The sequence below is a fragment of the Rhinatrema bivittatum genome, chromosome 18 (assembly GCF_901001135.1).
Source record: "Rhinatrema bivittatum chromosome 18, aRhiBiv1.1, whole genome shotgun sequence".
In the NCBI taxonomy this organism is placed as follows: Eukaryota; Metazoa; Chordata; class Amphibia; order Gymnophiona; family Rhinatrematidae; genus Rhinatrema; species Rhinatrema bivittatum.
In genome coordinates, this window is record NC_042632.1 from 7,909,433 (window position 1) to 7,924,302 (window position 14,870).

Here is a 14,870-nt window from a genome sequence, read left to right on the forward strand (position 1 = left end):
TTGCCTCAGGTATAAATTTAGATTATAAGCCCTCTGGGGATAGGGAAATACCTACAATAATCTGAATGCCAAGAAGTGGAAAATCGATTTAAAAATGCCTCCTTCACTTACCCTCCCTGTCCTTTAGTCCTTGCTACACTTTCTCTTTTTTTTTTTTAAAATCAGAGGAAGAAACTCTGGCCCATCTTCTCTCCTCTTCCAAACTCAATATTATTCCTCTGACCCCATTCCCTCCCTAGTCCTCAGTTCTGTCTTCCCTGCAGTTATCCCCTCCAACCGTCATATTCTTCACATGCCACTGTGTCCTTCCCCTCTTCCTTCAACTATGCTGTGATCATGCCACTCCTTAAAAACCTTCACTGGACCCTACCTGCCCTGCAAATTTTCTCCCTTTTGCATCTAAACTGCTTAAATATCTGCTGTCTTAACGTCCTTTCATCTCACTCTGTTCTGGATGTACTTCAGTCTGGGTTTTGCCCTCCACATGCTCCTGCCAAAGTCTCTAGTGACCTTTTTGTGGCCTAGGCCTTTACTTAATCTCCTCCTGGAAACATCCTTTGCTTTTGACAGTGTGATTCACCTTCTGCTGCTTGATTATGCTGTAGTCAACTTTGATTTCAGGACTCTGCCCTATCCTGTTTTCAGCTTAACACTTCCATTGTGCTTTACTTTATCATCTTGTGGTGGTTTTCCATTGCTATTCCACTATTGGTTGTTGTGCCTCAAGGCTTTGTACTAGGCCCTCTTCTTTCTATTTCTTCCATCAGTTCTCTGATTTCTGAGATATGGGGATCTGCCGGGTACTTGTCACCCAGACTTGGCCACTGATGAGCTTTTATTGGATTTTAGACTGACTTCGGCGGGGCACTTATGATCTTCTCCCTTAGCACTTAGAACCACTCTTATGCTGATGACTCCCAGACTTTCCCCTCTATGCCAGCAGTTTCACCAAGAATCCAGTCCCAAATCTCAGCCTGATTTTCTTACATCACTGCCAACTTAAACTTAACATAGCCAAGACATAATTTCTTATCTTCCCCTCCTAAACTTGCTTCCCCTCTTTCCTCTCTTTCTCTCTCTATGGATCGCATGCTTATCCTTTCTGTTCCCTTGGCCCATGACATTGGGGTTGTCTCTGATGCATGCAAAAGCGTCATTTCTTCCTCTAGATATCACTAACATTTATCCTTTCCAAATATGCTACTAAAAATACTCTCTGCTCTTAATCACCTATTTAGACTGCTTCCACTGAATCACCTTTCTCCATGCAGTCTATTCAAAAGTTCAGCTGCACATCTTGTCATTTTTCAGTTTCACTATGACTATGTAACCCCCCCTCTCAAGTCACTACATTAATTCCCATCTCTTCTGCATAGGGCTCAAGCTTCTCTTACTCTCCTACAAGTGAATTCACTCTGCAGCTTCTCATCTATCTTCTCTCCTCTCCCCCACATCCTTCCTTATAAACTCTGTTCATCAAACAAGTTGCTTTTATTTGTTCCCTTCTCCTTCAGTGCCAGTTCTTAACTCTGTGCTTTCCACCATCTGAAAGAGACTCTCTGAGTTGGTGCATCATGTTTCTTATCTGGCCACATTCAAACTAAGATTTTTGAGGCTGCTTTTAACTCCTAACCCTGTCTCTAAAATAAATACATTTCCCATTGAATCTTGTTTGTTGTGTATATTTGTCCTGACTACATTGTAAGCTCCATGGAGCAGGGACTGTCTTATGTGTATCTGTATAGTACTGTGTAAGTCTAGTAGTGCTTTATAAACGATAAATAATAGTAATAGTAGTAATACATATCTGAATAGTCTTTCACTTTGTGATCGTTTTTTAAGTAATTGATCAGTTGTTTACTGTACATACTGTATCAATCTGTAGTACTTGCATAAACATAGGTAGTACAGCTTTAGGCTTTTTGTTTTTAATCATATTGACCTATTTTATATGTGGGGAATGGAGAAAACCAGTTTTCATTATTGATCAAAGTTCCTAATGTTTGAAGTCAGTTTATTAAAACAAAATGTGATAAAATGTTGCATGATTGTAGTGAGAATGAGAGATTCAAGGATCATTTTTAATCTATTTATTATAGAAGTCATTGGAGCTATTATAGACTTCATGGGCTCTGTTCTCAGATTTCTGCCATTGTTTTTTTTAAAATAGTCTGTAATATTTTCTTAATACAGCCACCACTAACTTTGGGGCTGATGCAATAAGTTTGCGTAGAAAGTGGGTGCTGAACAGTCAGTGGCCGCTTTCTTAATGCACCCCAGGCGCCCCCAAGGGGGCACCATGCAATATTTAAATTAGGGGGCGATGTTAGCAAGGAGGTGCTAGGGTTGTTTGTGCGCCTCTAGCGCCTCCTTGCTAACGAGAACCCGATCGGCGTTGGCGGTCCGCCAGTTAGGAAGACTGACGCCGAGTTTATCGGCATCGGTTTTCCTAAACGCTGCACAGCCAGGGGGTTCAGGAAACGGATGCTTGTCATTTGAGCGTGTTTCCTGCACCCAACTGCCAGTGTGTTTTTTTTTCTATTTTTTAACTCATTTAATTTTGTTTTTCTCCTACTTAATATCACAATGATATTAGGTAGGAGGCAGTACAGAAAAGCTGTTTTTTCTGCTTTTCTGTACTGGTTTAAGGAGCACTCAGCAATTAATGCCTGCTCCAGGCAGGCGCTAATTGCTGAGCGCTAAATGTGCGTCCTAGACACACTTTTTTTTTTTTTTTTTATATCTGGAGTGAATGCTAATAGCCTCAATCAAATGCATTTGCATATGATTAGTGCTATTAGACTCACTCCAGTCGGACACACGTTGAATAGGCGCTAATCCCCTTATTGCATTAGGGGATTCATTAGCTCTTATTCAACCCGTGTCCGACTGCAGGTTATACAGTGCGCTCTGCCCCTTTGTGCTCTTGGAGGTTATTCTCAACTCAGGTACAAGAAAGTTGGGCATTTTGTTTTTAACTGATTGCAAATGTGCCTTGTCAGCACTGATTTTTAGCCATCCAGTTCTTCAGATTGATGTCTAAATAGACAAAAATATTTTTTTTTTTCACTTTTTCTAAAATACGTTTTTCATGAATTAAGTAAAAATACTGATTTCCTAGCGTGTAGCAGATGGACTCAGGACCAATGGGTATAGTGTACTCGTGCTAGCAGTTGGAGACGGATCAGATTTCAATCTGACGTCAGCACCTAGTACATATACCCCTGCAGGAAGTGCAGATGCTCAGTATTTTCTGTCTCCAAAGCAGTTAGGAGCTATCTGCACGCTCTCCGAGCGTTAGACCAAATTTAAAGAACAAAATCCTACCTGAAGACGAGCCCCGCACTCCTGCGGTGATACCCTTGGGTCCCTCCCCCAGTTGAGTTTCCCGAGGTGATTTCATTGGTCCCTCGGAGGTAAGAGCCTCGGTCCAGTGGCCGAATCACGGCAGGGACCTAGCCCCGGAGCGAGAGGAGTTCGGGCGCGGCATAGAGGCAGCCTCGGTCCGGAGCCGAATCGCAGCAAGGACTTAGCCCCCGAGCGAGAGGAGTTCGGGCGCGGCTGAGAGGCAGCGGGTGCACCCCCTCGAGCGTGGCAGTGAAAGTATTTACCCTCTCCCCCGCAGCCGGAGACCGCCCGGGACGAAACCGGGAAGCGCCGAAGACAAGGTAAGGTGTACATCTTCTACTTATCCGGTCTCCGAAGATCGAGGAGGAGCAGGGTCTGCCCACATGGAGACCCTCCAAGGAGGTCGCCATATTGCCCGCACGCTCGCCGTCGCCATCTTGGTCTTGTTCGCCGCCCGATCGAGCGCACAAATTAAGCTAAGCGCTCAAGATTAATTGGGCGCATATTACAGGCGCATATTTTAAGCTAGGCGCCCGATGATTGGGTGCATATTATAGGTGCCAATAATTGGGCGCGTATTGTAGGCGCACAAAATTTGGGCGCACATTCTTAGGCGCACATTAAAAATTTCCGCAAATAAGTTACGCGCACAGCACAAGGCGCATATCTACGGCTTGGAGCACACCGGTGCGCATATATCAGACACAATGGAGTGGATAAGAGCTTACGCGTCCACAGAAGCGGCACCTCCAGAAATAGGCATAAGAGCTCAAGGCCTCTGCCCAGCATGCCACATCAGAGCCGCACAGAGCGAGGAAGCAGACGCCCTATGCGCGCACACTGTGAGGAGGCCCTGGGAGATCCAGGCCAGGGCCAGTCCCACTCGGTGCCCAGTGCTAGCTCCTCAGGGGGCACCCCGGACCTAGCAGGCCCCAGCGCTTCCATCCCACAGACCGGGACCCCTATGGAACCGGCGCCCCTCAACTTAGACCCAGCATCGATCTCCTGGGTGGAGTTATTTAAAGGGATTCACGCCTTTGTCAAGATGCAGTCTGAAACCCGGGCGGCACCGGAAGACACTCATGCCCCAGGACCCTCGAGGCCTAGGCACAGGCTCCCGCCACCCAGAAGCTCCACCTACGGGGACACGGATTTCTCCGAGGAAGAAGTCGAGCCCCTCGAGGAGGGTGAACTCCCCTCTGGGACAGAGCCGCATCGAACCATGAGACGCTTCTTCTCAAAGGATGAGCTTCCGGACCTGGTATCTCAATGCCTATCGGAACTCGCTATCCCGGGGAACCTAGAATGAAGCCCCTACTGGAGGGCCTTCGACAGACGTCCCGCCATTTTCCCCTCTTACAGGCGGCACAACAGCTAATTGACCTGGAGTGGAATGCGCCGGAATCCTCATTCAAAGGGGGTCGAGCCTTATCGGCCATGTACCCCCTGGACCCAGCAACCAAGGAGCTTCTGGCGTGCCCCAAGGTGGACGCCATAGTTTGCGCGGGTCGCTAAGCGCACCACCATAACCAGTGGAGGGAGGAGGAGCGGCGCTCAAGGATGCACATGACCGGCGCCTGGAAGCCATACTAAAACAAGCTTTTGAGGTGGCAGCCATGTCTGTGCAAATTGCGACCTGCTGCACCATGGTGACACGTTCCTGTTTATCCCAAGCCAGGAACAACACCCTGGGGGAAGACATGGAACCAGCACTATCATTCCTCACTGACGCTGCCTCCGATCTAGTACGCACAGCAGCCAGAGGAGTGTCGTCCACAGTGGCAGCCAGGAGACAACTCTGGCTTCGAAATTGGTCGGCTGACGCCTCCTCCAAGACACACCTCACAAGAATGCCCTTCAAGGGATCCCTCCTGTTCGGCAGCGAGCTAGAGAAACTGGCTAACAAATGGGCGACTCTCCATTACTACCTCGTCTGCCAGAAGACAGGACGAAGAGAAACCAGCATCCCTTTCCCAGGCCCACCAGAGGCAGAAGCTCACAGCGCTTCAACCCTTACAGGAATAACTATCAAGCGCCCCGCCCTACGGGCAGGAACCAGTCCTTTCGGAACAAACACATCAAGAGGGGAACCAACTCGGGTCCAGGCCCCAGCCGCACCCCACACTGAGATTCAGCTGACCCATCCAAGGGAAGAAGCCATAGGGGGCAGGCTTAACCCTATTCTACCACAGATGGGTCGAGAGAACTTCGGACAAGTGGGTCTTAGCTATCATCCGAGAAGGGTACTACCTGGACTTCCTTCGAACCCCTCCGGACAAGTTCGTGGAATCTCCCTGCCACGACCCCCTCAAGAGGGCGGCAGTGGAAGCTACTCTGACCAGACTCCTGACCCTAAAGGCCATAACCCCAGTGCCTGCACGGGAAATAAATACTGGGCATTACTCCATTTACTTCATCGTACCCAAGAGGGGTACATTCAGGCCCATCCTGGACCTCAAGTCGGTCAACCGACACCTAAGGATCCCAAGATTTCGCATGGAAACCCTGTGGTCAGTCATACGTGCAATACAGCCAGGAGAGTACCTCACATCCCTGGACCTGTCGGAAGCCTACTTGCACATCCCAATCCATTAGGAAAACCAGTGCTACTTTACGCTTCAAGGTCCTGAATCATCACTATCAATTCCGGGCACTACCCTTCGGGTTAGCCACTGCACTGCGGACCTTCACCAAAGTAATAGTAGTGGTAGCGGCGACACTCAGGAAGGAAGGAATCCTCGTTCATCCCTACCTGGACGATTGGCTGATGAGAGCAAAATCACCGGAGGAGAGCCACCGAGCAACCAACAGTCATAACTCTACTGGAAAGCCTAGGATGGGTGGTCAACACAAACAAGAGTTTCCTACAGCCATTGCAGTCACTGCTTGTCCTCCTTGGTGTCCGATTCGACACCAAGGAGGACAAGGTCAGCCTGACCCCCACGAGGAGATCAAAGCTGCAGAACAGACTCCAGACCCTGCTGAGCGCCACCCGGCCCACAGCATTGGATTACCTGCAAGCCCTCGGTCTAATGGCATCCACATTGTAAGTGGTACCATGGGCGCGAGCCCACATGAGACCCTTGCAGCGCTCACTTCTATCACGGTGGAGTCCACGATCTCAGAACTACACCGTACATCTACCTCTACCGACCAGAGTCCGGACCCAGCTACGGTGGTGGCTATAGACCAACCACATGAGCCAGGATCAAGATTATCCTCCCCAACCTGGACCCTGCTCACCACAGATGCCAGCCTACACGGATGGGGAGCACACTGCGAAGAGCTAACCGCCCAAGGGCGGTGGAACGAAGACGAGTCGGGGTGGAACATCAACCGCCTAGAGGCATAGGCAGTCAGGTTAGGCTGCCTGCGATTTGCCCACAGACTTCGAAACAAAGCGGTCAGAGTGATGTCTGACAATGCCACCACGGTGGCCTACATCAACAGGCAGGGCGGAACCAGAAGCCAACAGGTATCCTTAGAAATAGCCCCCCTGATGACCTGGGCGGAAGCAAATCTCCAGGACATCTCCGCCATCCACATCGCCGGGAAGGACAACACCACGGCAGACTTCCTCAGCAGGGAAAGTCTAAACCCGGGAGAATGGAAGCTGTCAACCACAGCCTTCAAGATGATAGTGGATCGGTGGGGGACTCCAGACATGGATCTTCTAGCAAACAGATCCAACGCTCAAGTACCCAGATACGTCAGTTGCAGGTGAGATTCGCAGTCACAGGGGATCGACGCCCTGGTACAGACCTGGCCACCGGGGACCCTTCTATACGCCTTTCCCCCATGGCCCCTGCTGGGCGCAATCATTCACAAGGTCCAGCGACACAGAGGTCTAGTTCTTCTGGTGGCCCTGGACTGGCCAAGAAGACCCTGGTACGCAGACATGAGAAGACTACTGGCAGGGAACCCACTACCCCTGCCCCCACACAGGGACTTACTACAACAAGGTCCCATCCTCCATGAGGATCCAGCTCAATTCTCTCTTACGGTCTGGCCATTGAGAGGGCCCGACTGAGGAAGAGGGGATACTCGGGGGCAGTAATAGATACCCTCCTCCGAGCACGCAAGTTCTCCACATCGCTAACATACATAAGGATCTGGAGAGTATTTGAGGCCTGGTGCGAAGATCACAACATCAAACCACACTCCTCTAAAGTCCCCATAATTTTGGAATTCTTACAGAATGGGCTTCAGAAGGGACTGTCCCTCAACTCAATCAAGGTACAGGTGGCAGCACTGTCATGCTACGGCCCCAGGAGCGAGGGCGACAGCATAGCCGCGCACCCAGACATATCACGATTCCTGAAAGGGGTCAAACACATTCGCCCACCACTAAAGTGGCCAGTGCCCCTGTGGAACCTCAACCTTGTCCTGGAATTCCTGGCGGGACCCAGCTTCAGACCCCTCTGAGGGCTGTCTCTCAGTCTACTAACCCTAAAGATGGTGTTCTTGCTGGCCGTATGCTCGGCCCACCGCATCTCAGAGCTACAAGCACTGCCCTGCCGTGATCCATTTCTCAGAATCACCCCGGGGACCATACATCTACGCACGGTCCCCTCCTTCCTCCCCAAAGTGGTCTCACACTTCCACCTCAACCAAACCATCTCATTACCAACAATGGAAGGTTTGAAGAAGTTGGAATAAGGCCGGTCGTTACGCCATCTCGACATCGGCAGACTACTATCCAGATACCTGGAAATGTCAGAACCAGTATGAAAGACGGACCACCTGTTCGTCCTTCACAGCGGGAAGAAGCAAGGGGAAGTGGCCTCACGGGCAACCATTGCTCACTGGATCAAAGAAGTCATCAAGGCGGCCTACGTAGAAGCAGGAAAACCACCACCTCTACAGGTCAAGGCCCACTCTACCAGAGCGCAGGCGGTCTCCTGGGCAGAAACTAGAATGCTATCACCTGCCGAGATCTGCAGGTGGTCCTCCATCCATACCTTCTCCAGATTCTACTGTCTGGATGTTCAGGCCCGGGAGGACACAGCTTTTGCAAGAGCAATCCTAAGCGGACCTCGAGCAGCCTCCCACCCAGTTCGGGAGTAGCTTTTATACATCCCATTGGTCCTGAGTCCATCTGCTACACTCTAGGAAATGGAGAAATTACTTACCTGATAATTTCGTTTTCCTTAGTGTAGACAGATGGACTCAGCAGCCCACCCTCGGCTGCCTTATACATGGTTGTTCATCGAATCAAGGTAAGCCATGTTTTCCTTTACATAAGGCATCCACCCTGCCGGGTGTCGACGCTTTCCGGTTGAGGACACTGGCGGTCTCCAGCTATAGTCAATCAACCAGTTCAAGTTCATCAAAATTAATCAAATTTTAACGTTACAACAAAGTTATCAGAGTTAAAACACATTAAGTTAATCAATCAGTCAGTCATACATATATCCATAATGCTTTGCAAGGAAGAATACTGAGCATCCGCACTTCCTGTAGGGGTGTATGTACTAGGTGCTGACGTCAGATTGAAATCTGATCCGTCTCCAACTGCTAGCACGAGTACACTATACCCATTGGTCCTGAGTCCATCTGTCTACACTAAGGAAAACGAAATTATCAGGTAAGTAATTTCTCCATTTTTCTTAAGACACAAGGTTTCGAGGACAGAGAGAGCTCATGCCCCAATAAATTGGTTAGTATATGAGGTGCTATTTACCTTGTGTCATTCTTAATTTATATACATTACAAAATGTAAGCATATGATATACTAACTCGATCAAACCTTCCCTCTAAATTAGCAAAATAGCATCAACTCTTTCTAGTGGGACTAATGCGCAAATTAGCCTAGAAGAAAAATAGCATGTAAAAGTTTGCTATGGGAAATTTTACAAAATAAAAACTACACCTCATAAAGGAGCAAAATTATGCTTGCAGTTTGCTTTGCAGGCCAGATTTCACACAAAAACTAACTATATTTATAAAGTGTAGTTTAGATTTTTGCAAAATCTGGCCCGTGAAGCAAACTTGCAGGCATAATTTTGCTATGCAGTAGTAGCCAATGAACGACTTTGCATGATTTTGCTTCACAGAAACTCATTAACTTAATTTAAATTACATTTTGCAAGTGTAAAAAGTGCACTGTATACCATTTTTGTGCATATATCAGTGCTGGGAAATATTTTCTCCCTTTAGCTTTGCCTTATAGATGCATATACAGTGTTGCTGGAGTAGTTAACAGAATCCAGCAATAAATCTGACAGGGATGTAGTAATTGGGTGAAATGTGTATTCTGTTATAAGAACTCTTTTCTTCTTGGAGCTTTTGCAATAGTCAAATGACTTGGGAGAAAAGCTTTCTTAACTGTGCAGTTGTGAAATTGTCTGTTAACTCAGATTTTATATGAATCTAAGTGCAAGAGGTACTCTTTATCTCTGCTGCTATTAAACACAGTTTTAAGAGTTCTATGATGTGCCTGACAATATTCTCAGTTTATATAATGCTAGATTTCTAGGCAGTAAATGAAATTCTGATCAAGCAAATCATAATTCGGTAGTGTGGTTAAAATGCATCCCATTGTGTGAGTATTACCATACAATACTTTCGTGAACTTGGATGTGAAAGTACAGTTTAGAAAATGGGAGTAATAAAGTTACAGATCATGTTAGAACCTTTATTGCGATTTTCAGATCCTATAGCTTATAAACCAGGATTGCAATAAAGAAAATTGTTTCCTTTGATAATGCCAGGATAATTTGGGGGGGGGGGGGGGTGTTTAGATATTACCTTGCTCTTTCTGAGATGCAGTTGCCTGCTGCTAGTTGTATGCAATGTAAAATATCCCTGCCTTTTTGGTATGATTTCTTGGACACAAAACAGTGCTGACTTTTTGGCAAGTCATGCTAGGTTGCCTATTTGAAACCTTTTTGAACCATGGCAAATTGTTTCTTTCCGCATTGCAGCCAGAGTGTAAAATGGAGGCTGCTGCTTACCCTGATCCAGTAACTTTTTTTATTACGAAAAATCACTTAAGGTATTGCAAATTGTTTGGTCGTAAACTGAACATAGTTCATGGCCATCATTCTCATTTCTTCTTTTCTTGAAGCAGACCTTGTATAGTCTCTAAAATACCTCTTTACCATTTTGATTTTGACTGAGTTTTCTGTGATCACTTCAGTCTTATGATGATCCCCATCAACTGTGATCCAGTTTGCTGACGTATTGCAGGTTACAGCAGCAAGTAGTGTCAGGAAAGATTTGCTGATGTGATCATTTGGAGCGCCAGCTTGCCATGTCTAAGATATTTAATTCTTGCTGTTGTGATGAATGGGTGTCTCACTGGGAATGAACTAAATTGGTACAAAACAAGTGTCCGTTGCCAATATCTTGAGTTGAGCCCTCATCCAAGCCTTAAATATTATTGTGTGGTGGTAGAACTTTTACTTAATGTAGAGCAAAGTAATGTGGTTGCCATGTTAGTGCCTTTTGGATATGGTAAATAAGGCTCAAACAAATGTAAGTGATGCCTTTTTGTTGGACTAACAAATACATCTATGGTTAGCTTTTGAGAGTTGTTCTCCCTTCATCGGCTCATTGGGGAGACGGTGCAGTTACACTGGGTTAAATAGTAAAGCGTCAGCTAGGTCTTTGGTTGCCTGTATATGCCATCACAACTTGGGAAAGGGAATGGAGAAGTGTAGAGGATTAGCAGAAGTGATGGTGACAGTAAAACTTTGCAGTTGAAAAGGCACCCCCTCCCCTTTTCCTTTACTGAGCAGTAATACATATGCAGACCTATTAGTATATATTTGTAACCTATCATTAAAATCATCCATTGTACCTGAAGACTGGAGGGTGGACTGGACTGGAGGGAGGAGGAATAGCCTAGTGGACTATGAACCAGGAGACCAGGGTTCGAGTCCTGCTGTTGCTCCTTGTGACCTTGGGCAAGTCACTTTACCCTCAGTTGCCTCGGGTACAAAAATTTAGATTGTAAGCCCTCTGGGGATAGAGAAATACCTAAAGTACCTGAATGTAAACCGATGTGATATCCCGATTGAGATGGAATGTCGGTATATAAAAATAATAATAAATAAATAAAAAGGGTTTCAGGGGAGATCTGGGAAACTACAGACCAGTTAGCCTGACTTTAGTGCCAGGAAAAATAGTGGAAAGTGTTCTAAATATCAAAATCGCAGAAAGACATGGTTTAATGGAACGAAGTCAGCATGGCTTTACCCAAGGCAAGTCTTGCTTCACAAATCTGCTTCACTTTTTTGAAGGAGTTAAACATGTGGATAAAGGTGAGCAGGTAGATGTACTGTATTTGGATTTTCAGAAGGCATTGACAAAGTTCTTCATGAGAGGCTTCTAGGAAAAGTAAAAAGTCATGGGATAGGTGGCGATGTCCTTTTGTGGATTACAAACTGGCTAAAAGACAGGAGAAGAGATGGCTGAGGGGAATATGATAGAGGTGTTTAAAATCATGAGAGGTCTAGAATGGCTTAATGTGAATCTGTTATTTACTCTTTCAGATAATAGAAGGACTAGGGGGCACTCCATGAAGTTAGCATGTGGCACATTTAAAACTAATCGGAGAAAATTCTTTTTCACTCAACGCACAATTAAACTCTGGAATTTGTTGCCAGAGGATGTGGTTAGTGCAGTTAGTGTAGCTGTGTTTAAAAAAGGATTGGATAAGTTCTTGGAGGAGAAGTCCATTACCTGCTATTAATTAAGCTGACTTAGAAAATAGCCACTGCTATTACTAGAAACAGTAACATGGAATAGACTTAGTGTTTGGATACTTGCCAGGTTCTTATGGCCTGGATTGGCCACTGTTGGAAAAAGGATGCTGGGCTTGATGGACCCTTGGTCTGACCCAGTATGGCATGTTCTTATGCAGGCAACCTAAGAATTGCTTACTGTACTATTTAAAGCGAGTGTAACTGTGCAGTTTCCTTATTGACCTGATGAAGAGAGAACAACTTCGGGAAAACTATTCAAGATGTATTAAGTTAGTCTAATAAAAAGGTATTGCTTACAACTATAAATATGAGGTCGGTATTTACTGTTAGCTTGACTATCTAGCTAAATGGTGCTGTTTCAATTATGAGCTGTATTCAGCTGTTTTATCCAGCTAAACGTTATCTGGATAAGTGAGGGATGGAGACTGGGCATTCTGGGGTAGAGTTCCTTATTAGGTAATTTAATTGGGTGAGTGTTAATATTTAGCGTCATCCAGCTAAGTTAACTGGATAAGTTAGACTTGCTGGTGTACAGTTAGCCGAATAAACGTATCCTGCTAACTATTAAGTAGCCGAGTATATTCAGTGTTGTGTCCCCACCACTGAATATCTCAGCCAAATAAGCTGTTCGGCTAACTTGCTTTTCTGGATAGCACCTGAATATGGGCCCCTACATTTTTTGAGAGAATTTCATTAAATTTTAAAATTGCTACTCAGTGATGTATTTTTTTTTTGTTTGCATTACTGCAAATATAAAGTTTATTGAACTCACACCAGAACTGTTATTTAAGAGCTTGTGGGTAAAGTTTTAACTCTTATTTTCAGTGTTCTTCTGAGGGAAAACATATTCCTATTGAGACATGTATCATTAGCTTCTATGTTGGGGATAAGGTTTGCAAGGTTCTGCTTTGAGACTCAGAAATTTACTGGGGCTAATGGAAAGTTTTCAAGGTTGTGTGACAATAGTGATGAAGTTTTGCAGTATTGCATGCAATAATGGCCATGCTTAGGTAATCATTTTTGTCAGGGTTTACTTTTAACATTCATGGTTCTTAGGGCAGAGTCCTTCTCGATTTTTACAGGGACAGCTACTGGAGAGAAGTTTTTGATTGTTCAGTCATCAAATAGTCTCTGCCTATTCTCAAACTGCAAGTATAAGTGACCAAAAGCCCCTTTGTGACAAGCAGTGCAGGAGGACCCAGGGGCTATGTTCTAGTAAAATTCTCTCTTCTGCTGGTTCTACACTTCCAAGAGTATGTTACCAAATTTAAAATAATAATAGCCCAATAAAGTTCTGACAGGAGATGCGTCTGTTAATTGGTTTCATGTCTTACCTGTTTTATTTGCTTATCTATAGTACATCCATGGCAAATTTGACCCTCTCAATCATTCTGAGTTTCTTGTTGAATTTTGTCCATTGTCATCAGAAGCCTTGGTTGTTGTTTTAACAAGTAATGTTTTAATGACAGAGTAAAGTAGAAAGAGCTATGAATGAGGTGTTTTTGCAGGTAAGTTGAAGGTAAAAACTTTAGCACAAAGCCTAGAAGCACATTCTTGCCTTTGGCTTGATGTTTTGAAATGGATATGAAAAAAAGATAAGTGTGGGAGAGTAACAGTTTAAAAATTTTTTTTATGGTACACTGATTTTGAAAAATTATTCCTTTGTATGTTCCCCTGGAAGAAGCATTCTTATATGTTGCTTAGGGGGCTGCTGCTGCTGCTTACAAGTCTGGTGTTTTTATAGTAATAAAAATGCAAATGATCTGTGTTTTGGATCCAAATATATTCATATTTTTAGGCTGACAGGAAAAAACTGCAGGCAACACCAGATAACCTATTGCAAACTGATGCCAAGAAGGCATACTACGCCAGAACAACCAGTTCAAAAACAGCCAGAGAACTACAAACTCCCCTCCTCACTGCCACCAGAAACTCAATGCACTAAACTAGTTGAATTCTTCATGAATAAGATTGTAAATATCAGAGCAGACCTAGATGTGGCCCTAAGGTCAGCCCTCCACCAGAAACACAAGCTGCCCTTCCATGTTCTCCATCCCCTCTCCACTGCTGAAAGATGTCATCAATTCCCTTCTCAGTGGCCTTGGCCCACAACATACAGTAAAGGACTCTGTCCATCTTGAGTAATCAAGTTGGCATGAACAGCATACTTGATCACCTCTAAGCAATAATCAATACTTCTCTTGCAGAGGGCCACCTATTTGATAGCTTATAAAGAGCCACAGTCCTGCTGAGACTTAAACTAAACCTGGATCTAGGCACCCAAACTACTGACCAGTCTTCAGCTTCTCATTCTTAAGCAAAATCATTGAGAAGACAATTCTACAAGTAACTGCACAAATACAGCTGTCCTTGACCCATACCAAGTAGACTTCAGACCACCATATAGCACAGAAACTGTTTGGTTAGGCCTAGTAGAGGAGCTCTACATCAAGGACAATTGGCGCTACTATTTCTTTTTTATCTCTAAGCAGCATTTGATATGGCTGACCATGAAGTCCCAATTACCCACCTAAAGGACATAGGATTAGCAGGCTCATCACTCAACTGGTTTAAATTCCTGTCTTCAGAATTGCCCCCAATCTCTGGTTACCTACATTATCACAACCCCATTAATGCTTATGTGCAAGGATCTGTGTTCTCTTCAACATGGCCTCTCTTACCAAAACCAACAGAACACCTCTATTTCTTATGCAGATGACATTCATCTTGTGGTCCCAGTTGGTCCTGACCCAGCAAAGCAATCAGCAATCTCAGATTGCCTAGATGGAATCTCTACTTGGCTTTGGTTAA